This window comes from Silene latifolia, chromosome Y (genome assembly GCF_048544455.1).
Source record: "Silene latifolia isolate original U9 population chromosome Y, ASM4854445v1, whole genome shotgun sequence".
Classification (NCBI taxonomy): Eukaryota; Viridiplantae; Streptophyta; class Magnoliopsida; order Caryophyllales; family Caryophyllaceae; genus Silene; species Silene latifolia.
The window spans coordinates 172,393,847-172,418,278 of NC_133538.1; the positions used below are offsets into that span (position 1 = coordinate 172,393,847).

A 24,432-nucleotide genomic window follows, 5' to 3' on the forward strand; every position below is an offset into this window, starting at 1 on the left:
TCATGTCTTGTTTCCCAACACAATAGTGAAAACTCTTTCCATTTCAGTCATGGGGTCACTGATAACTGATCTTGCACGCTAAGCAATATGCTCATCAGGCCGGACAAGAATGGCACCGTGGTCATTCATCTGGCACACATCCCACCACGATGGTAATTCTCGGGAACTCTTCATCTCGACAACATTCGTGAAAGAGCCAACTAGGGACGATGTTTCATTCACTCCATTAGCTGAATTCTCCGACCAGATTACACAAACCTTCACAAGAGCGTTGAATTTCTTGGCCACCTCTAGTGTGGTGTGACCCAAATCATAGGATGACTTGACTGGTGCGATTATAAGTAGAACGGAAAATTCATGTGGTACCCTCGAACTTTTCCATTTTGCACATGGTACCCAACTTTTTAAGTTTGTGTACATTATACCCTCCATGTTTGATTTTTATGCACAACATACCCTTTTTGTCGTAAAAAAAACTCAATCACGCATAACTCCTAGACCGAATTAAATCGACCAATTTTTTTTCCTAAAATGATTATCTCATCATAATCTACGACTTGTGAAAAAAAAATTGTCGACAGACATTTTATAGGGTTTTTTTTAACGAAAATCTCAAATCAACCATATCTTCGATCTTAAATTTTCGAATGACCATTTTCGTTTTATCAATCTATAGATCTCGAAGAGATAATCAATTTGAAAAAAAAAATTAATCAATTCCGATTTCTGGTCTATAATTTATGACCAATTGAAAATTTTAAAAACGATAAAAAGGCAAGTTGTGCTTGAAAATCAAATTTCAAGGATATTATGTGCACAAACTTAAAAAGTTGGGTACCACGTGAAAAATGACAAAATTTGAGGGTACCACGTGAATTTTCCGTAAGTAGAAATTCGAGTTTGTCTACCTTCACAAGGTCCAGTGTCGACATAACCTTATAAAGGACGGGAGAGCACGAATCAAACTCAAAAGTAGACATACAGAATAGACCCAAGTAAAGCAGGACTCAGAATTTCAAAAGAACAATCCAAAGTAGGCCTGAGCCTGCATTAGTCCCAACTCAAAATGAGTAATTCTAAACAAAAATCCTAATAGCCATTACCCAAAAGTGGTCCAAACCCAAAATGACCCAACCCCTGTCGTGATCTCGGAATTGATGTTACAAACTCATCTCCACCACAAATGCAGTTGTCGTGAGCTTCAATTACAAAGTGGTCACTATGCTGTGGCAACTCATATTCAACAGCATGCTTTGAACAACAAATAGTTATTTTAAAACAAAACACAAGCATCTGTTAACCAGCTTACCTCGCCAGAGCCATTTGATAATGATCTGATTTTCATGTGGGGAAGCCGTGAGCCTGGTTCTGATGATGGAACATAATCTCTTCGTCGGCCAGTGGGAACTTATTCATGAATGACAGTTCTGTCAGATACAAGAGCTCCTTCCACATACCTGCAACATAAAAGAGTCCTTTATTAACAAAGAAATACAAAATATACAGGGTTGACAAATGACCAAAGTAGCAAGAGGTTGTATATCTGGACAGGTAAGAGAATTTGGAGCTTGGATGGTATTTAAGTTACCTAAAACCCAGATCTTCAGCGGGAAATTGTAGTTGGAGACTTTTTCCTTCTTCAAATATACGCTTCAATCTGGCAAGCCTTGATGAACCAATCGGGTTTCTTTCGTTTAGAACTCAATTTCTAAAGTCGTGTGCCGGCCTATACTTAATATTCCATCCAGAACAACTCTCTGAACTCCAGAGGGTAAGATAGAGCCAAGACCATCAGTAACTAATTTGTGGGCTGCCAAAAGAGAGAACAGTCTTGTCAAGTTGTACTCCTTTTGTATCATTCATTTGTTTACATATGTTTCTAGGCCGGAATTGTTTACAAGCATATGCAAGTGCAGTTGGGGACCTTGGGTTATAATGAGTGTGGTTAGTGTAGTAATGATGGGTCCACTAGTCATACGGCCAGAACTCTGAAAATAAATGAGGGCAACGAGTTGTTTTAGCCTATGTTACTCAGACACGGCAGAGAAGTATCATATTCGAAACATATCAAAGTATCATAGGTTTTAGCACAAAAAAAACATATCTAAATAGGATACGAAAGCAGCTGTCTAAGACTTAAACTAATGGGTGAGTAATTTTGGCAGTGACACTCACAACTGGTCAGCCAATGACACACGACCCCAAGAGGAGTAACAATTCTAATAAAAGGCAGTCTTATAACAAAAAAATACTTAAAAAGTAATTGAGTATTTCTTTTATACAGGTATACAGGTAAATAACATGCAATTACAATTTCTTATGTAAAACCGCCTTTCAAGATAATTTTACAGCAAAAAGGCAGGGAGACAGAGCAGTAGATTGATTTAGCACCTGAATTTGCAATGGTAGGGTCAAGCCCAAGAGCAGCAGGAACCTCCATGGCTGCTCTAAAATTCTGAACACTAAGGGGGCGTTTGGTTGGAGGTCTATTGATGAGTCATAATTATATACATATTTATGCCTCCCCTTAAATACTTTTGATACGGTTTTCGTGCTAGTTTATATCATTTACATGCCTTTTATGTTAGAATGTTGATACTTCCGCCTTTTGATGTTTAATGCAGAAATGATGCATATGAGGAGCAAAGGATTGAAATGGGCATCGTGGAGTGAGCATGAAGGGATACACGAAGCATGGCACGAGAATCCATAAGAATGAAGGAAGAGAAGTTAAGAAGAAAATACGAAGAAAAGAGCTTCTTATCATTAGTACCTCCTTTGAAGAGCCATATCTCGAGTTCTACAACAGATTTTCAAGTGATTCCAATTGGAGGTGAAATCTTATCTTCTTAGCTTTCCAACGCCGCAAAAATCGCTTGTTTCTGACAAGTAACGAAGAAATGGCGGTCGTTTGAAGTTCAGTGCGCGAAGCAGGAAATTGGTGCCTCGATCGAGTCAACCTTGACTCGATCAAGGAACCTCATGCTCGATCGAGTCACTCTCGACTCGATCGAGGAACCAACCTAATCAACTAAATTTCGCAATGTCGAGAGTTGGGTGTTCTTGAACTTTGGTGCCTCGATCGAGTCACCCTTGGCTCGATCGAGGAACCTTCCAGTTTTATAATTTCCGCAACTTTCCTTAAGTCGGTTATGTATTGCTATAAATACCAAAACTCGTACCCTAGGTTATTTTATGCTTTATTTTCAGTAGGTTTAATATAGATACCTTAGAAAACTCTCTAAAATACTTAGTTTAGTTTATTTATTGTTCTTACTTCCGGATCTAGCTATTTACGGTATTGTTCTTAATCTTTCCTTTATTATTAGTCATTTATTTCTCTTTTATGCTTGCAATCATGTTTCTTATTAATGTTATTGTTGTTCTTCTTTCTATTATGCGTAGCTAAATCTCTTATCTAGGGTGAAAGGGGATCTAGGTTGTTAGAAAAGGGATTATTATGAATTGATTGTTAAATTGCTCTTAATTGTTGTTTGATTATCGTATTACTTCCAATTAGTTAATTACTGATCAAAATTGATTAATTAGTCTTGCATAAACTAGGATTATCACCGACCGGGTTAAGACTAGTATAGGCCACGATAATTGAATAGAGATAATTTAATGATAGCGACCGCATGTTAAATTAGATCTAAAAGAAATATTGAATCGACCGATCATATGACTTTCAACAATATACATTGCTCAATCAATGAATTAAATTCTACCCTTTGACGACGACCTAGTGAACCCGATCCCTAGACCTTTTAATATTATTGTTATTCATCTTTTATTTACTTGCAATTAGTTGATTAGCATACAAACAATCAAACCCCCAAAATTGGTTACCTTAAGACGGAATTAAATATAAACAAACTAGATAATCACCGCCTCCTGTGGATTCGACCCTGACTTACCATTAGCTATTTTGTTAGTAGTAGTTTAGGTTTACTTTGATTAAGGTGATACGACTTCAACCTTATCAAATTTGGCGCCGTTCTCGGGAGGCAACAATTGTTCTGTTTGTTTCTGTTTTTTTTGTCTTTTGTTTCGTGGAACTTGATTCCTTGAGACGATTTTATCTTTTCTTGTTGTTTTCGTGTATTCCTAGGTCTAACAGGTTAGAGATCCTACCGTTTGATCCCGAGCCGTAAAAGACTTTTCGCTACAGATTTAAAATTTCAAAGAGAAGTAAGTCAAGTGGAAGACTTGAGTACACTTGACTACGAGCGGTATAGTTTCGCAAAAGACTCGTCCTTAGAAGAGGACACACATATTTCTGCAGCTGTGACTTCTACAACACCAAAGATGCCTACATTAGCAAGTTACTCCGAACCCACGGTTGATTCTATTCCTAAAGGCTTCAAGCTCCCTAACGCTGATAAGGGAACTTTTGAGATCAAGCCTTCTTACATAAGCTTGATAGAGAGGAATTTATTTGGAGGAAAAGCAGGAGAGGACCCCGCAAAGCATATGGAGAAATTCGTTACTTATTGCTGTTCTATTCCTTTGACAGCTGGGGTGTCTCAAGATCAGGTCAAGCAAACTCTCTTCCCTTTCTCTTTGAGAGATGATGCAGCTGAGTGGTTAAGGGACTTAGACATGGAGACCGACGCAATTACCAACTGGACTTCTCTAGCTCTTGCATTCTACAAGAGGTATTTTCCACCACGTAAAACTAATGCATTGAGAAGTCGATTACAAGTTTTAAACAGGGGTCCTACGAGGATTTTAATGAAGCATGGATACGGTTCAAAAGACTAGTGCGGTCCGTCCCTCACCATGGTTTTGAGATTTGGTTCCTTTGCAAACCGCTTTTACAACGGGTTGTATGATGATCATAGAGCTTTACTTGATTCTCACGCCAATGGGAGATTCCAAGATAACACCAATGATGGTAATGCTTGGAAATTGATTGATCGATATAGCTACTCACACAAATTGAGTATGGTAACCCCGAGGAAGTAAGAGAGGAAGTGGCTCGAGATAGTGCGGTTGCGGCACGATTGGAAGCCATCTTTGGCTCAAATAGTCAATTGAAGACTACTCGGTCTTTGGGTAAGCAAGAGATGGTTCATATGGTTCAACAAGAAGTGTCCTGCGAGAGATGTGGGATAGATGGCCACACTGCGGCCAAATGTATGAGTATTATTGAGCAAGTTCAGGCCTTCCAATTTTTCAAGCAAGGTACACCATATTCTAATTTCTTTCAAGCTCCTCAACAAGGTACCTATATTATTCCTCCAAATCGTGGTAATCACCACAAGGAGGTTATCAAAGGCCAAATCAAGGAGGTTTTCAACAATTTCAACCTCCTCCTCAAGTTCCAAGTAATGAAGTATCGGAGTTAAAAGCTCTATTGCAACAAACTTTGATGATGCAGCAAAAGCAAACGGCTCAAATCTCCGAACTTATGGCTCATAATAAGATGTTGGATACTCAAGTTGCTCAAATGGCGACTCAAAATCCATCAAAACAGTCCGGTCTTCCTCCTCAAGGTAAACAAGCTCATGAGCAAGTTAATGCAATTTCTTTAAGGAGCGGTACTTCTTATAATGGTCCGGACATGCCCATTAAAGATGATGAAGCTCCATACATGCATCCTAAGGGGTTGGGAAATTTGGAGCTAAGTGACGATGAAAAAGAAACTTTCAAAGATGAAACACGAGATTTGACGAAAAGCAAAAAGACGAAGGAGTGAACCCGCAAAGGTTCCTCGATCGAAGTCACCCCCGACTCGATCGAGGAACCAGCATGCTCGATCGAGTCACCTCTCGACTCGATCGAGGCACCTCTTCGACAGATGGCGGTGTTTCAAAAGTTGTTTCTAAGGTCAAGCCAGCCGAGCCCATAACTATTGCACTACCTTTTCCTCATCGACAACAAAAATCCAAGCTGGATAAACAGTTTGGAAGGTTTATGGAGGTATTAAAGAATCTTCAAGTGATAGTGCCATTTACTGAATTGGTAACTCAAGTGCCGGCGTATGCTAAATTTTTAAGAGAAATCTTATCAAAGAAGCGGTCTTTTGATGAAGTGGAGACAAAGAGCATTTACTCGGGAGTGCGCGGCCGCATTACAAGCTACCTCACCACCAAAGCTTAAGGATCCAGGGAGTTTTTCTATTCCTTGTCATATTGGTAGTATAGCTATTGATAGAGCCCTTTGTGATTTAGGGGCTAGTGTTAGTGTCATGCCGTATTCAATTTGCAAAAAGTTAAATATGGGTCAACTCCGTATTACTAATATGACCTTACAAATGGCCGACAGATCTTTAAAGAAACCTATGGGTGTCTTAGAGGATGTGCCCGTTAGAGTAGGGAAGTATTTCATTCCAGTTGACTTTATTGTTATGGATATGGCTGAGGACTCTCAAGTACCCATCATTCTTGGTAGACCATTCCTTCACACTGCAGGAGCACTCATAGATGTTAGGGATGGTAGTCTGACACTAAGAGTTGGGGATGACACTATTAGATTTGTTCTTGATAATACTTTAAAACGTCCTCCTGATTTTAAAGCTTCTTGTCATATGATTAATGCTCTTGATCCTACTTTTGATGATTGTCTTGCTTTATGTTTTGATAGGAATCCACATGACGCCCCTGCTGCGTCATATCCATGGAGCAAGGAAGTGGATGAGATAGAGAAGCGATTTATGGAGATGATCCTCTTCCCGAGATGGTTTACAAAAGTGTTGAGAGTGTTGAAATAGAAGTCAATTGGATGCTTTGGAAGCCGAGATTTTCAAAAAGGAGTCGATTAGAGTTTTTGATGAAGCTTCTATGACAGACATTTAAGTACCTTATCTCCTTCCTCAAGAAGATGACCTGAAGAACGATGAACATTGCTCTTATTTTACATTAGATTTCGAGTTTGATGAGCCAGGATATTTTTCATTGTTTTTATTCTTTGCTTGGACTATTTATTGGTGCTACTTATGTTTGTGTGTAGCACATGCACTACTTTTTGATTTACTGTTACGAGCTTTAACTTGTATTGATTATGACTCGTGTGCGGATTTATTTTAAATGCAGGAAGTTGCTCGTCTAGAAGGTTCCTTGATCGAGTAAGACGAGGCTCGATCGAGTAACCACGCTTTTGGGTTTATTTCATAGCCAGACGATGATAGGAATTGCGCAGTTGATTATTTTCCCCTGTTTTGCAGCTGGTTTGGGGGAATCATAAGCTCTTACCCGGTATTCTCTTCCCTTGTACCTTCTTTTATTGTATTATCTAGTTATTTCCCATTCCTTTTGTTAGTTGTGTCCTTTAGGTTGCTGGGTTTTTGTGTGATTGCTATGCTGTAGGCGTCACAATGAGGACACTGTGACATTTAGGTTTGGGGGAGGGTCTTTTATTATGTTGTGTGCTTTTTATTTATGTTGTGTGCATTTATTATTATGTTGTGTGCTTTTTATTTATGTTGTGTGCATTTATATAAAAAATCCATAAAAATTAAAAATTTTATAAAATACAAAAACATGTTTTTCCTTTGTTTTAGGTCGAGTCTTGGTGAATTGAATAACAATGATGTTAAATTGCATTGTTTTTGCATTTGAATCCCAAATAGTTGTCCATGTACATTGTTTTGACTCGTTAGCCATGAAAACAAAGCTCATAATTCAAGTCTTAACCATATTGACATGCCTTATATTGATTAGATTTGACACAATTACGTTGGTAAACTACTTAAATTCTGAGGTCTATAGAGCTTCCTAGGCCAGGAACATCAATAAACTGGTCTCATTGTCAATTAGGCTTGAGTGTGGTTTCTCCTTGTGGAATGTGTAATATCAAATTGCATAAGTGTGACATTGATTTCTTGATACTTTTATTGCTTTCATTTGACTAAGTACATGTGGATAGGCGATTTTTATCGTTCAAATAAGCCTTACATTACCTTTTGTTAGCCCGTTTGAACCCTTGTAGCCAATATTAATTACATCCTATGAGCTACAATCCAAGAATTTGCCTACCTTTTCGGACAATCGCGATTGCTTGTTTATCATGTCTATTTTGCTATTATGGTTGGGTTGGGACTTATTGTTGTCATGTGGGTATAGCAAAATAATTTTAGCGATTGTGTTGTATCCTTGTGTTGGAAAAAGAAAAATATGAAGCAAAAAAAAGAAAAAAAAAAGAAGAAAAAGAAAAAAAAAAAAAGAGAAAAAAATCGAAAAAGAGAAAAAGAGAAAAGAAAAAGAAAAGAGATTGCTTCATTTGGTTTTGTCAAGGATCAAAAGGATGGTTGTTAGAGTCTAATGCATAATTGGAGAGTAATTTATTAGCTCTCATATGTTGTAAAGTTGAGATCATTTCTCTAAGTTGGGTGCATTTATTATCAAAGATTTGGTTTTTGTTTTGGTTAGCGCTGCGACTACCGTCTTAGCTCCACATATCCATAACGTGCTTTGGCACAAACCATTTCTATCCCTTTAACCCATTTGCCACCCTTATTGTCCTTGATACATGTACTTTTGTCTACATATGTGATTGCATATTAGTTGGGGGAAATCTCTATCACATTAGATTGCATGCATGTTTCATAAGTTGAGTGAGTGTTTCTACTTCTTTCTATCTTCACATATAACTCACCCTGTATATTTATGAGTGCATGAGTGAATCCGCGAGAATCCGACTAATTTGTCTTGCAAGATCGAAAGGTATTTGGCATTTGTCTATAGTATGGTGACTGAGACTTGAGCTATGTTTTCTATTTTCCGTACCTTTGAATTTGTTTTATTGGTACACTTTAGTCATTACTTTGTTACAGATATGGATAGCTTGGGATTTGTATGTGCATTAAACATTAGCTCTGAGTCGTTTATTCGCCATTTGTATGATTGCCTTTTGTATTGCGTGATGCTTTGCTTGAGGACAAGTAAAGAGATGGTTTGGGGAGTTTGATGAGTCATAATTATATACATATTTATGCCTCCCCTTAATTACTTTTGATACGGTTTTTCGTGCTAGTTTATATCATTTACATGCCTTTTATGTTAGAATGTTGATACTTCCGCCTTTTGATGTTTAATGCAGAAATGATGCATATGAGGAGCAAAGGATTGAAATGGGCATCGTGGAGTGAGCATGAAGGGATACACGAAGCATGGCACGAGAATCCATAAGAATGAAGGAAGAGAAGTTAAGAAGAAAATACGAAGAAAAGAGCTTCTTATCATTAGTACCTCCTTTGAAGAGCCATATCTCGAGTTATACAACAGATTTTCAAGTGATTCCAATTGGAGGTGAAAGCTTATCTTCTTAGCTTTCCAACGCCGCAAAAATCGCTTGTTTCTGACAAGTAACGAAGAAATGGCGGTCGTTTGAAGTTCAGTGCGCGAAGCAGGAAATTGGTGCCTCGATCGAGTCAACCTTGACTCGATCAAGGAACCTCATGCTCGATCGAGTCACTCTCGACTCGATCGAGGAACCAACCTAATCAACTAAATTTCGCAATGTCGAGAGTTGGGTGTTCTTGAACTTTGGTGCCTCGATCGAGTCACCCTTGGCTCGATCGAGGAACCTTCCAGTTTTATAATTTCCGCAACTTTCCTTAAGTCGGTTATGTATTGCTATAAATACCAAAACTCGTACCCTAGGTTATTTTATGCTTTATTTTCAGTAGGTTTAATATAGATACCTTAGAAAACTCTCTAAAATACTTAGTTTAGTTTATTTATTGTTCTTACTTCCGGATCTAGCTATTTACGGTATTGTTCTTAATCTTTCCTTTATTATTAGTCATTTATTTCTCTTTTATGCTTGCAATCATGTTTCTTATTAATGTTATTGTTGTTCTTCTTTCTATTATGCGTAGCTAAATCTCTTATCTAGGGTGAAAGGGGATCTAGGTTGTTAGAAAAGGGATTATTATGAATTGATTGTTAAATTGCTCTTAATTGTTGTTTGATTATCGTATTACTTCCAATTAGTTAATTACTGATCAGAATTGATTAATTAGTCTTGCATAAACTAGGATTATCACCGACCGGGTTAAGACTAGTATAGGCCACGATAATTGAATATAGATAATTTAATGATAAGCGTGACCGTGTTAAATTAGATCTAAAAGAAATATTGAATCGACCGATCATATGACTTTCAACAATATACATTGCTCAATCAATGAATTAAATTCTACCCTTTGACGACGACCTAGTGAACCCGATCCCTAGACCTTTTAATATTATTGTTATTCATCTTTTATTTACTTGCAATTAGTTGATTAGCATACAAACAATCAAACCCCCAAAATTGGTTACCTTAAGACGGAATTAAATATAAACAAACTAGATAATCACCGCCTCCCTGTGGATTCGACCCTGACTTACCATTAGCTATTTTGTTAGTAGTAGTTTAGGTTTACTTTGATTAAGGTGATACGACTTCAACCTTATCATCTATAGGAAAGGGAAAGGGAAACAAAGTTATTGATTTCCTTTGTTGGTGTTTGTTTGACACAAACAAAGACAAAGAGAATGAAATTCTCTTCCTTACCTCTCAATCCATCTAACTCTTTACCTTCCACCCCCAAGGTATGAGATTTCATTACCCTTGTTACCGTTCAACCACTATACTTACGACTCCCACCACACCCGTCACCATCAAGACGCCACCGCCGTCACCACCACCACCACCACACCCAGAACTAGCAAAACCACCCCACATAAACCACCACCACAACCACCATGGCGCCACCCCACTACCACCACCACCACCACCACGCCGCCATCACCAACACCACCACAACCACCACCATAACCACCCCACATAAAACACCACCGCAACATCACCTCCATAACCACCATGACGCCACCACAACCACCACCATCACTACCACCATAGCCACCCTACTGCCGCCACCAACACGCCACCGCCACCATCACCACCACCACAACCATCCCACCATAACCACCACACGTACACCAAAACAAACCACAATCCACCACACTTCATTTTATTGATGTAACCAAACAACTAGTTAAGTTTTAGGTAATCCCTTACCTTTCTCTTCCTTACCTTTTCTAATTTCCTTTCCCTTTCTCTAACCAAACGCCCCCTAAGTGCTGTGTTAAAAAGGGCAATCTAGACAGCACGCAAACAGTTAAAACTTAATACGAGTGGAATTAAGTTATAGAAGAAAATAAAAGGCAGAACAATGCAATACCGGCCGTCGTTCTGTTTCATATGTGTTGAGAAGTGTGACTGGAGCAATACCATTGACAACAGCGGCTAGCTTCCAAGCAAGATTATGAGCATCCTGGATTCCAGTGTTCATTCCTGTCCATATCTGTAATACCCGCCCTTTTAGGGACCCTTTGACCAGCGTTGACTGACCATGGGAGTGGGAGTAGTCTTAGAAAAGTGTGCCAAAACCATCTTGGGCTGCGTGTTAAGAGTGGTACTCGTTAGAGTAGAGGCTACAAGATCGAGTAGCTAGGTTACTCGATCGAGTAGGGGGCCACTCAATCGAGTATGTTGGGTACTCGATCGAGTACCTGGTTTTCAGCGAGGGTTTTATATCGCGTTTTGTTAAATCCGCAAATCACTTCCGCCACTTTCCTCCTATCCTTCAGTCGCCTCTTTCCATTCCCTTCACCTCAAAACCTCCATGGAAGCCTTTTTGAAGATCCTTGAACCTTAGGAGGACTCACTTGTGTCGGGTAGCGGTCTCTTGCTGAGCTTTTCCCCTAATAGGTATGTCATAATCATCATCCGTGTCCTTGTTCTTTTAGTTAGGGTTTGCCTGTTGGTAATAGATGACGGTATTCTGGTTATAGGCGTTGCTTGGTCGCTGGACATGTTATCTGTCGGCATGGATTGGTTGCGGTGGCTTAAAGGTAGGTTCGCCTACTCAGTTTCTGTAGATGGTCTAGCGTGTCAGTGTTGTGATTGTTTGGTGTTTGCTTAGTATCGTAATTGTATGGCAACGATTGTGATGGCGATTGTGGTTGTTGTCTCTGGTTCTCGAGATGCGTCTCGGCTGAGTGGGGTCACTTGCGGGAGTGGCTTCACGCCCTAGTTTCGCCCTCCGTGGAACCCGCCACGGGGAGGGGATGTGCACATTAATTGGACGGGGTTATCGCTCGGTATGATGAGCGGGGATTTGGTGGGTACGGGCTGCGGTCCCCATCGGCAGGACGGTCCAAAGGACGATTAGTGACAGAGTTGGTTGAATTACCGTGATTGTGTTGAGATTAGTAGCATTGTATTGTGTTGATAATTGTAGTTGCCGTTGTCGTGTCTTATCTCAGTACTGACCTTGTGTGGTTGTTTGTTTGTTATGTGTCTGCCGTGATCCCTTATGGTGAGCAGTCGGTCTTAGCAGGTGTTGTGATGTTGATAGCTGGAGTCCGGGCAGGGATGAGTTCTCACGAGATACGATAGTCATAGTGAGTAGTCTTTGAGTTGTATCTTTATGTCGTTTATTGGTTTAAATCGCTTGTAATATAACTTAATAGTTCTTTTATCGACATTTGATTATTACTAACCTCGGGCAATCGGGATGGTAACGTTCTTATATCCTAAGGAAGGCCTAGTTAAGGCTCCTCTGAATATGGGGGTGTTACAAAGTGGTATCAGAGCGACGATTTTGGAACCTGTAACAAATGAACATAATGAACGTAGGGAGTCTAATAAAATGAACTTGGTGTATGTGTAATGGGAGCCCCAGCTGATGCTAGATTTTGGGTGAGTAGGCGCCCTCATTTCAAAATCTTGGCCCCGTGACACTTAAGCCAGTCACATGGTATGAGAATGTGGAGTCCGTGTGTCTATGTGGGATATGTGTGTTAATTGTGCCGGAGCTACCTCCGGTTAAGTCTTTGTTGGAATTAATAGGGGTGTGTTAGTGATATATTAGGCCGTGTATGGTAATTGTTGATGAGATTATTGAAGTTCTTTGAATGATTAGTGAGCTTATATGATGGCTATGAGATATGTGACGAAAGTTTACGTGATAGAGATGCGTGAAAATGTGGAATTGAATGTTGTGACATAAATAGTGAACACGTAGGTGTTTGCTATAAGATAATGATGACGAGAGTCATCTACGAGTTTATAAATCCACAGTATTCACTATGATGATAGTTATAGTATAGTTGAGTTATAATTCGAGACATAGCATATAGTAATGCGTTTATGCCTACTTGTTGGTTGAAATTTTTCCGCTGCGTAATGTTTGATTCGTGCAAGATGAATTGCTTATGATAGAATGTGAAACATGGTAGATTAATTTGTTTTGAAAAGTATGCATTTATGTGATACGTGAAAGAAAGAATTAATGTTAATTATATGCTTCAAATTGAAGTAAACACGAGTTTAGTAGTAACATGTAAAGTAAGTTTAAGTGTATTATGATGGCAGGATTATGTTTAGAAATGATTCGAGTTGGGCAATTCGTGTGGCGTAATTTAATGTATGCTTTAATAGTTGAGACGGTGAGTAGTGATGGTAATGCGTGAGCAAGGGCGATAATCGGTGCCGAATTCCGAACTTAGTTTGGAATCGACACACATGTTGTTTTGCAGGAATCTTCAAGTTACTTCGTACTTCTGACCGGTACTTAACCATACTTGACCGAGTGCGGGTGTTTACTAGACCGAGTAGACCTCACTCGATCTAGTTAGAAAGCTATGATGTCGGGAGGTGGGAAAAATTCCTGCAGATACTCGATGATTTAGCTCCTACTCGATCGAGTAGGGTGGTACTCGATCGAGTACCCTAGGCACTCGATCGAGTAGGTTACTGTGCAGCGAATCCTACGGGTTTCTTAAAACCCCTAATCTTTCTATTTCTTCTTCCTATTCCCCTATACTTCGACACACATAAACTACTCTCAACCCTTATTTCCTCTCAAATCCTCTCATACTCTTGGGTTAGTGGTGATTATTGGGTTAATTTCTTTGCATAATTTCGTTTCCTTACTTTGTTAATCAATCAAGGTATGCTTCCCTTCCTAATTTATACAATTTATTGCTTTGAATGTGTTAGAATAGTGAAATAATCTGAAATTTCGATTCACATGGGTAGGTTGTTGCTTTTGATAGTTGAAATATGATTCACATGCCTCCTTTCCATGTTTGTTGGTGACTAATTGCTGTAAATTAGATTAGAAATTGCAAAATTTGAAATCGAAATTTCTAGGGTTTCCAAAATTGAAATCGATTTTTGGTTGTTTTACAATGGTTAGATGGTAGAATTGAGCCTTAAGTATTGTTTATATTATGTTGGAGGATAGATTTTGATGATTTTACCCTTAGAAAGTTGCCTTAAAACTCCGTCTTAAAAGTGCCTCAAATGGAAATTCGTGATTTATAATTGGAAAATTGATGTTGTGAATGACATTATAAGTATAAGTTGAACTTCAATATGATAATAGAAACGTTAATTGATGAAAATATGCCAAAACTATTGCAGCTGTAAAGACCGTCTGAAAATTCTAATTGAGTTGTTGTTCATAATATTGAAGGGTGATAATGATATATTCCAAATTATTCTCCCCCATGAACTAGTAAGAATGCCTCACATGTGATTAGAAGTGTGTTTGGAACAACCTTTAGAAGCATGCTAGGATATTCGAATTTGTTGAGCATATGTAATCACCATGATAATTTATTTCACAACTATGGCTTATGAGTAGTAATAATCTGAGCTTGTATGTCAAATTTTGGAAACTGCTGGTGAACGTGTGTACTTAGCTTAATGTTCAAAGTTAATGGCGTAGATTATGTGCTTCACATGTTGAAAGTTCTTGATAAATTGGTGTGCCTAGCTGAGTATGTCGAATTCAGATTACATGAAGTAAATGTTTGCATGTTTATACAAGTTGTTTGAACTTATGCCTAAAGTAGATGCCGAGACTGAACCTTGGAATCCGCCAAAGTAAACGGGGAAGGGGTAATCCACCTGATATGGGGGAAGGGAGTGGACTGTGGTACCCGCAGCCTGAATACCCTTCATTGTTTTTGTTGATTTCAAGCAGAGGGAGCGTTTTGTAGCCTTACAAAAACGCAAAATGAGACCTACGAGGTGTATAGACACTCTTGTTTAGAGGAGTTGGAGATAGAGACGGATGTCCGTCACATTTTCGAGACCTTGGGTCTTATGGGTTTGTATAGGCTGAGGAAACACACTTATCCTTTTCTCACTTTGAAGTTTATGAGCTCCTTTATCTATGACCCCGCCGGCCAAACCGTTGAATTTCGGTTAATGAACACTAGTTTCTTGCTTTCTATGGATCAATTTGCTTCTCACCTTGGGTTGGCTAAGCCTCCTAAGGACTCCATTACCGATATTCCAGCCGAGTGCGGTGTCCGCCGCCCGATGCCTTGTCGACCGGGAAGCAAGCTCCCACCTCGAGCAACATGTTGATTAATGACTTTCAAAGATGTTACCTTGAGGGTCTTTCTCCGTTCTCTTTCGAACCTCCTTTATGACAAAAGGATATCGAAGCTGAATAATCATGAGGTCTTGCTTCGATGTCTTACCTCAACCCGGAGCGGGCCGAAAGTGGTCTTTAATGCTCCTTCTATGGTTTGTCTTTGCCCTTGCCTTGATGGCTTCTTCCTCTTCCCGCACTGAGTTGTGGCGCTATCGCCACTCGGTTAGCTGAAAAGCTAACCTCTTTTGAGGCCTCTTCGGAGTACGTGCCTCTAGCTACCCCAGTGCCCACTATGGACCGTGCCTACTATCTCGACCTGAAATGGTTGAGGACTTTGGCTGACGGTGGTCTAGCTTGGAGGGTGTGGGGCATGAGTTGGATGAAGATTCCGGCTCCGAGCACCTCCCACCCACGGAGCCCTTAGAGCCGACGGTAGTGACGGTGGACTCCGATGATGAGGAGGAGGAGGAGGATGATGACAGACCCCGCCATCTGGCTGACCTATCTCATCGATGACACCATCCTCGAGGTGATGCCGGAGCCGACAAAGGGCGAGAATGCGGGAGTTGCGGTGGTGGAGAGACCCAGATTGGGGAGGGGACCCCGTCGAGTGAGGGAGAGGGCCTCGGAGACTAGGCCACAGCCGGTAGCGCCACAAAGAAGAAAGCATCCTTTTCTCAGTGCTACCCTTACCTCGACACCCCGGAGACGCGATCCAGCTACTTGGCAGATAGAGTGTCATCTACCTTGACACTCCGGAACATGAACGAGATGGCGTACGCTCGGGGATAGGGACCGAGGGACCGCATCCGGTTTGGTGGAGTGGAGTTGGGGACTACTCGGGGTTTTCCATTCCTACGGGGTGGATCGATCGACGTGGGGGCACCTCAGTCCTTTCCTTACGGTGGCTTGACTCCATGGTACGTGGGCCCGGGAGCGAGAGCGGGAGTGGATGCGGGGATCGGGAGCGGTACTTCGGTGGTGGTGATGATGAGGTGATGTTTGAGCAAAGAAGAAGCGGGAGGAGTGATACTCCTTGTTTTATCCTTGTTGATGGTAGTTGGTGTTAGTGGTTAGTAGTGTTGTTAGACTTTAGTAGTTGTTTTGTTGCGACTTTGATTTGGGACTTGTATTGTTGGCCATAAGGCCGGATTTCATATTTTGACTTGTTGCAGGATATTAGACGTCGGGGAGTCATTCCGACTCGATTCTATATGACAAATATGTGCATGTATGTTAACTTATGACAGGTTTTATAAGAAATTTGGCTGTAGGGTACTCGACAGAGTACCCCGTACTCTATCGAGTAGCTGCAGGAAGAAAAGAGAGAAAAGTTTCTGATCTTGAGCTACTCGATCGAGTAGCCAAGACACTCGATCGAGTAGCAGGGCACTCGATCGAGTACCTGTATATACTCGATCGAGTAGCACTGTTACAGGAGATTTTCGAAAATCAAAAGTGTGTAAGTGTTTCATAATTGCGAGTTTAATGTTTAACATAGTTAGTTGTGCGTAGTAAGACCTTTGAACCATTAATTTTATATGTTGGAAGTCAAGTTTCGGTTTTATATACATCTTGATAACGATTAGTAAGGTGGTGACGGTTTCTTGTTGTTTTAGTATTACAATATGTCATTTTACCATTTATTCATTGAAGTTACATTTCTTCATACGCTGTGCGTGCAAAGTTAACGTGCTTTATCGTTGGCGACTAGTTGTCCCGGAGAGTTATGTATGATTTATAATTTAACGAGTTTATGCTTAGCGAGTAATGTCCACAGTAAATAATATGTTTTAACCCATGTCATGAATCAAATAACAAGTAATATGCGTTGAAATTTTGGTGGTGAACTTCGGGGACGAAGTTCCTTTTTGGAGGGGAAGAGTAATGTCGCGAAATAAAAAGGCTGTTTTTGAATAATGTTTTGCTTGTTTATAATGTTGTTGGTATTATGTTTTGCTTTAATTACAAAAATTTCTGAAGTATAACGGATTACTTTAGTTCTTTAAAGTGAATGTGGTTATATGTTTCAAGAGACGGTCATGAAAAAAAAAATAGTTATAGTGCGATGAATCGTATTCGAATCACGTTGCCGAGTAACATGGTGGAATTAGTTGTACCACATGAAAGTTGATATGAGACATGTTCTAGATTGATAGTTTGATAGTTGTTACTGTATGTTGGGTGATCGTGGGTGGTGATTCGCATTGCGAGTTTGATGTTTTATATATAAATAGAGTAACGGTTGACGGTGATAATGCTTGCATGATAGTGGTAAGAATCGATAGGTATAAATGTAGACGGTGATGATGATGACGTGGGGGGGGATGGTATTTCCAAGGAGTTATGGTTTGAGCGGAAAGAGTGGTGAGGTCGTGTTGTTCCCGTGTCTCGAGCGGGAGATAAGTGAGTTGAACTTCGGGGACGAAGTTCTTTTTAAGGGGGGAAGACTGTAATACCCCCCCTTTTAGGGACCCTTTGACCAGCGTTGACTGACCATGGGAGCGGGAGTAGTCTTAGAAAAGTGTGCCAAAACCATCTTGGGCTGCGTGTTAAGAGTGGTACTCGATAGAGTAGAGGCTACTCGATCGAGTAGCTAAGTTACTCGATCGAGTAGGGGGCCACTCGATCGAGTATGTTGGGTACTCGATCGAGTACCTGGTTTTCAGCGAGGGTTTTATATCGCGTTTTGTTAAATCCGCAAATCACTTCCGCCACTTTCCTCCTATCCTTCAGTCGCCTCTTTCCCTTCCCTTCACCTCAAAACCTCCATGGAAGCCTTTTTGAAGATCCTTGAACCTTAGGAGGACTCACTTGTGTCGGGTAGCGGTCTCTTGCTGAGCTTTTCCCCTAATAGGTATGTCATAATCATCATCCGTGTCCTTGTTCTTTTAGTTAGGGTTTGCCTGTTGGTAATAGATGACGGTATTCTGGTTATAGGCGTTGCTTGGTCGCTGGACATGTTATCTGTCGGCATGGATTGGTTGCGGTGGCTTAAAGGTAGGTTCGCCTACTCAGTTTCTGTAGATGGTCTAGCGTGTCAGTGTTGTGATTGTTTGGTGTTTGCTTAGTATCGTAATTGTATGGCAACGATTGTGATGGCGATTGTGGTTGTTGTCTCTGGTTCTCGAGATGCGTCTCGGCTGAGTGGGGTCACTTGCGGGAGTGGCTTCACGCCCTAGTTTCGCCCTCCGTGGAACCCGCCACGGGAGGGGATGTGCACATTAATGGACAGGGTTATCGCTCGGTATGATGAGCGGGGATTTGGTGGGTACGGCATGCGGTCCCCATCGGCGGGATCGTCCAGTGGACGATCGATGAGTTGGTTGAATTACCGTGATTGTGTTGAGATTAGTAGCATTGTATTGTGTTGATAATTGTAGTTGCCGTTGTCGTGTCTTATCTCGATCGACCTTGTGTGGTTGTTTGTTTGTTATGTGTCTGCCGTGATCCCTTATGGTGAGCAGTCGGTCTTAGCAGGTGTTGTGATGTTGATAGCTGGAGTCGGGCAGGGATGAGTTCTCACGAGATACGATGGTCATAGCGAGTAGTCTTTGAGTTGTATCTTTATGTCGTTTATTGGTTTAAATCGCTTGTAATATAACTTAATAGTTCTTTTATCGACATTTGATTATTACTAACCTCGGGCAACCGGGATGGTAACGTTCCTATATCCTAAGGAAGGCCTAGTTAAGGCTCCTCTGAATATGGGGGTGTTACAATATCACATGGGTAGGTATTTTAACAGCAGATCACACTGAGCAAGCAGAAGAATGCAATTAATTTTTTCATTGTTAGATTCAAGAAATTAGTATGTTGGCAGAACAGCCTTACCAAAAGCGCCAGCTGGAGGAAAACGATGAGCGGCATCGCCAGCTAGAATGATTTGGTTGTTACAGGACAAGAACTTGTCAGCTACTTCAGCATGCATTACCCAAGGCTTAACATCAATTACAGTTATATCTTCAAGTTCATGACCAACTAACTTAAAAATTAATTGTTCACACATCTGAAGCAAATTAAAACATGCAAACATTTATCAAAAATTCAGGAATAATGCAAGCGAGGGGGGGAAAAAGGCTCCTCACATCATAATACAAGAACATTACCCCAGTGCCTCAATGACTCCCACCAAGAGGAGGGTAAAAGGTATTGGGTGAATATAGCCTTAACCCCGTGTTCCAAACCCAGATAGGCTGTTTCCACATGAACTATAATGAAAATTGCATCGTAGAATGCATCTACACAAGAAGCATAGAGAGTTTACTGATCCGTTTTTATTTGTTTCACCATAATCCAAAGCCCTTAATAGTGCGTGTCTTTTTGTGCCATTGGAAGTGGAAACATTATGATACCTCACTAAAAAACAATAATCTCACATGCATTTATCCTCTATGCAGTGATAGTTTCCTTGTTCTTATGGATACTGACAGTTTGATTTTTATCTAAGCAGAATAACATCCTGACAGCAATGAACAAATGAATACCTTGGGTTTAAATTCATCAAGTTTCTGCTGTGGAGGGTAATATGGTACCTGAAGGCCATTAAAAGTGATCATAAAGAAGTAAACGGGACATTCAAAAACAAAGTAGATACAGAAAAGAAATGATGGCATCATCTGAGTTCAATATACCTGCAAGATAAATTCACCATGTTGAAGGTCATGAGCAATAAGAACCCCTATTGCTTCAGTATTGAAAATAAAAAAGAGCATGCCAGATCTTTCTTTAAGTAAGTAGTGCCCCAGGTCTCGGCTAACAAAATGTACACTGACCAACTTTTGCAAGTCTCTTTCACCTTCCATCGCAATTCCAGCAAGCTTTCTCACTGTACTTCCGGCACCATCTCGTGCCAACAAGAATACCACACTTCGGATATCTCTTTCCGTTTACATCCATCCTTATGGAAAGAACAAGTGACATTAACAAAATTTTCGGTCATGGTAAAGGACAAACACTCATGTCCCATAAGAATCTCCCTCTCTTCAACATGTCTATCAAATTTGTCGCCTTGATGAAATTTGAAGTCAAGAGTTTTAAGTTTACTTAGCAGACGCTCAGACAACTTGTATTGAGAAAAGTGAGCAACAGTGACTGGGCTGACAACTTGCTCGAAATCTGCATAGAATTATATGAGATCATTTGATATAATAAAGGCAATAAATATAATGGAATTAGATCATGTAGTGAAATATTTTAGATCACTGCAAGCTTCCAGATATATGACGTCAGTGATTTTTTTTTATCTTTATCTGTAGCTTATTTGAATCTATTTGAAATTTGAATCATATAATGTACTATTCCAAGGGTCTTGATAAATACTTTAATTTGAGTACCATATTGAATGTCTTTAAACAGAAAAAAATCATAAAAAATAAAAAGGCAGTAGTACAGTTTATTATTTGTTTAGCTAGCACCATCCGGCTTAGCCGAACAATAAGGATAGCAAAGTAACCTGCAAGGCTGCAACTAAGTTTTAACACACTTCTATTTTCATGAGTTACCTCTACTCAAGTTAGAGCAAATCCTCATTAGTTGAACAAACTTTGTATACCTTTTTTGAGGTATATATAAGTAGCTTGGGAGTGGCCAGACACCAAATCTTAAGAAGTACTTAATAATATCAAATATAAAATTTTTAGAGTATGTAAAATTTTTAGAGTCTATTTGTTGTGATATATAATTGTTTCACAAAGTGAACTTTTTAGGTACAGTTTTTCTAATAAAAGCGACTTTTTAGGTAGCCGGATGTGGGAGGGATCAAACCTAGTTCCATCATAATGTAAACGACTAAAACCCAGACATTTAAAATGGAAAAACTACAACATCAACTCTTCACTTGTTTTTGAAAAAAAAGAGTACATATATGACATAAATAAATGCCAATTCAATAAGAAAATGTTTTAGAAAGAGCATCTGATACCTTGCGGTTGCATATGGTCGACTGAGCCAAGGATAGAACCAGACAGTGATGTACAATATATGAACTTCCTCCACAGGTCGACATGAGGTTGAAATTGTTGTATCTCATCGGCTAAACCATCAAGCTTGAGAAATACCTGAGAAGAAAATCTGATGAAAAAACATTGACATTTGAGGATAGCAATGATTTAATCACTTCAAGTAAGTGTCAACTTCAAAAACAGTAGCTACCTCCATGGACCTATTGTTGATGAAATGAGCTTGAGGATGTCTAGAAAAGGTAGTGCTCTTCTCTAAGACAGCACATTTGACACCTGATAAAGATATATGGCAATTACGCATACACCAATCATAAGTTTATTGCTATGCCGGTAGATGAAGATAAAGGTAAATTGGCAAGAGTGAATATAAAAATAAAAAAGAAGGATATTGTAGTACCTAATTTAGTGAGAAGTATAGAGAGAAGTAAACCAACAGGACTGGCACCGACAATAAGAACAGGCAGAATTGAGTCATGCTGAGTGGGCATTGCTGATAATCCTCTGTTGTGCATATAAAGCATCCTAAGTTTGATCCTTGTTCCATTTAGAATAATACGGCGAAACAAGTTCATAATTAAGAGGGATATTGTTGTTAAACCTAGAAAACAAAGCAGCAATAGATTAAATGCAGGTTTAAGTAGAAAATAGAGGTTTGTATGAGGGGTTCGTAGTCATAAATCGTGGCATAACTACATACCATGCATAGAGAAAAGATGAGAAGCAATAGAGAAATACAATTAGAATTACCTTAATTAATCACCTAAGACCTCCACGTCGCCGGATAAATAAGGTGCGGCGGTGGCTGCTCAAGTCAGGTCGGTTGATGATCAGTGATGGAAGAGGAGGCGGATTTTAAGGATTTTTTAATAGAGGTGGTTGGCGGTAGTGTGCACCGGAAGGAGGAGGGATTTTTTAATCACAAAATCTCATTGAAGACGGCGATATCTGTCATAAGCTTGTGACGGATGCCGTTCACAAAATATGCATGAGAGGTGAGTGGGAAAGCACATGGGTGCCCGACGCTTTGTTTTTTAATAGAGGTGGTAGGCCTTTACAGGTGGTTACTATGTTTTCTACCAACAAACATCTTTTCCATTTCTTTTTTTTCCATTTCCTCTCACAAACTCATTTAATAATTTTATCTCCTTTATATTCTTTATTTTTATACATAAATCGTAAACCGTTCGATGTTGACCAGATACAATCTAGACCGTTTATAGGTAATAACCTCTCCCTTTCTTTTTGGATAATGGAGAGAATTTGGATTCGTTTTCTACCGTCTTCTTTTGCCCTTTTTTTCACTAGTTTTCCAATCTCTACATCACCAATCACGATGGATTGGTGGTTTTGCAGTTTATAGACTATACCTCCGGTTGTATGGTGATACAACCAAGGCTATTTTAGTCTTTTTTCCCTTATAATTGCTTATTGTTGTAACCTAAAACAAAAATTCAATTTTCATTAGATCTCTCCTTTCCTCTCACTATTCTCCATAATTTTCTAACTGCTTCTCCAATATATATAATTACTCAATCATCTTCTCCCTTAATATCATTATTTCGACTATTTAATTCTTCATCTCTAAACAAAATCAAAGATTTAATGGGCAATTAGCAGTAGACCGGTGATGGAGACGAGATGATAATGACCAGGTGATGATGGAGGTGTAGAATGAAACGTAAAAAAATGGTAGAAGAAGAAGGAGAAACGAAGAAATAAGGTGAGATAAGACGATGAGACGAGCATGGGGCCTAATACACGTAACAATATATTAGGTTTTCATCTTTGATTTCCTTTATTAATAATTCATAGCATTACACTTTGATACATATGAAACTCGAAAAATTTGTTTGTAAGCTCATAATATTTCTTACACAGCTCGTAAAGTTTCTTACCGAGCTCGAAAAGTTTCTTACCGAGCTCGAAAAACTTACTCGCAAGCTCGGAATATATCTTAAAAAACTCAAACCTTTACTTATAAACTCAAAAAAAATACAAGGCTAAAGAAAATCCAGAGCTCAAGAAGTTTACTCGAAAGCTCATAATGTATCTTACAAAACTCGAGATCTCGAAATATTCCCAAAAAATACATATTAATATGCAAATTGATGTAGAAATTTAGCTTAAAATATTGTTAAAAGCATTTTTTTTCTTTCTATGATACTGTTAATTGCTTAATGTTTTTCATTATATGATGAATAGGAGAACAGTGAAAGTTTTCTAACGAGGGATCTAGTTTAACGTTTGATTTTGGTATATTTTTTTTGTTTTAAATGTGGGGTTGGATTAGACCAGTTGTATGATGCGAATATACAACTGGTTGTAGGATAATATTTGTGGTGGTTTTGCCTGATTTGGGGGAGTTAAGGGCACATCAAGGACCTGAACTTCCATTTTTTTAGCGATAAGTACCTGAACTTATTCCGTTTAGCGTTAAGGACTCCTTTTCTAACCTCCGCCACTTGACACCTTATTAACAACCTCTGCATTGATAAGTGATAAGTAGTACTAAACATTTGATGTATTAAAAAAACATAAAATTGCAAAATGGATTCCATACCTTTTCCATACTCTTTTAAAAACCCAAACTTCCCCTACTGTAGCTGTAACAGTATCATTGTCACTTATTGACCATTATGCCCCCCTCTTTTTCCCTCTTAATCCCGTCTCTCCTGAATCATTCCCTCCCACTTCCCCTTTTGTTTCCATCTCCATCATCTCAGCAAAAATGACTTCCACCATTTTCGCACCTTCTCCTCTTCTCTCTCTCTTTTCATCAATTTACGATTTTCGTACTGTTTACCTTTGTGAGTTTTGCTATGCGATTAGAATAGTTGTTCTTGAAGACAACGGAAATCATCGAGAAGCACTACTACCACTTTCCCCCTTTCATCTACTTTTGGTAGATCAATCACGAGATTTTCCTTGATTCCTCTATTTTTTCTTCCTATTTATAGAGTTGTAAAGCATATTCTTCTTTCTTTGAGTTGTGATTAACTTTCTATATGTTACTTATTTGGATGGATTATTGATTTTGAGTTAGTTTAAATAATTTAGGGTTTTATTTTTGGGTTTAAATTG

The 24,432-nt window shown here is 39.4% G+C and overlaps 1 pseudogene; it reads right to left on the reverse strand.

The window, feature by feature from the left end:
• On the reverse strand, positions 1-24,093 carry LOC141629431 (uncharacterized; annotated as a pseudogene).
• Positions 24,094-24,432: the final 339 nt, after the last annotated feature.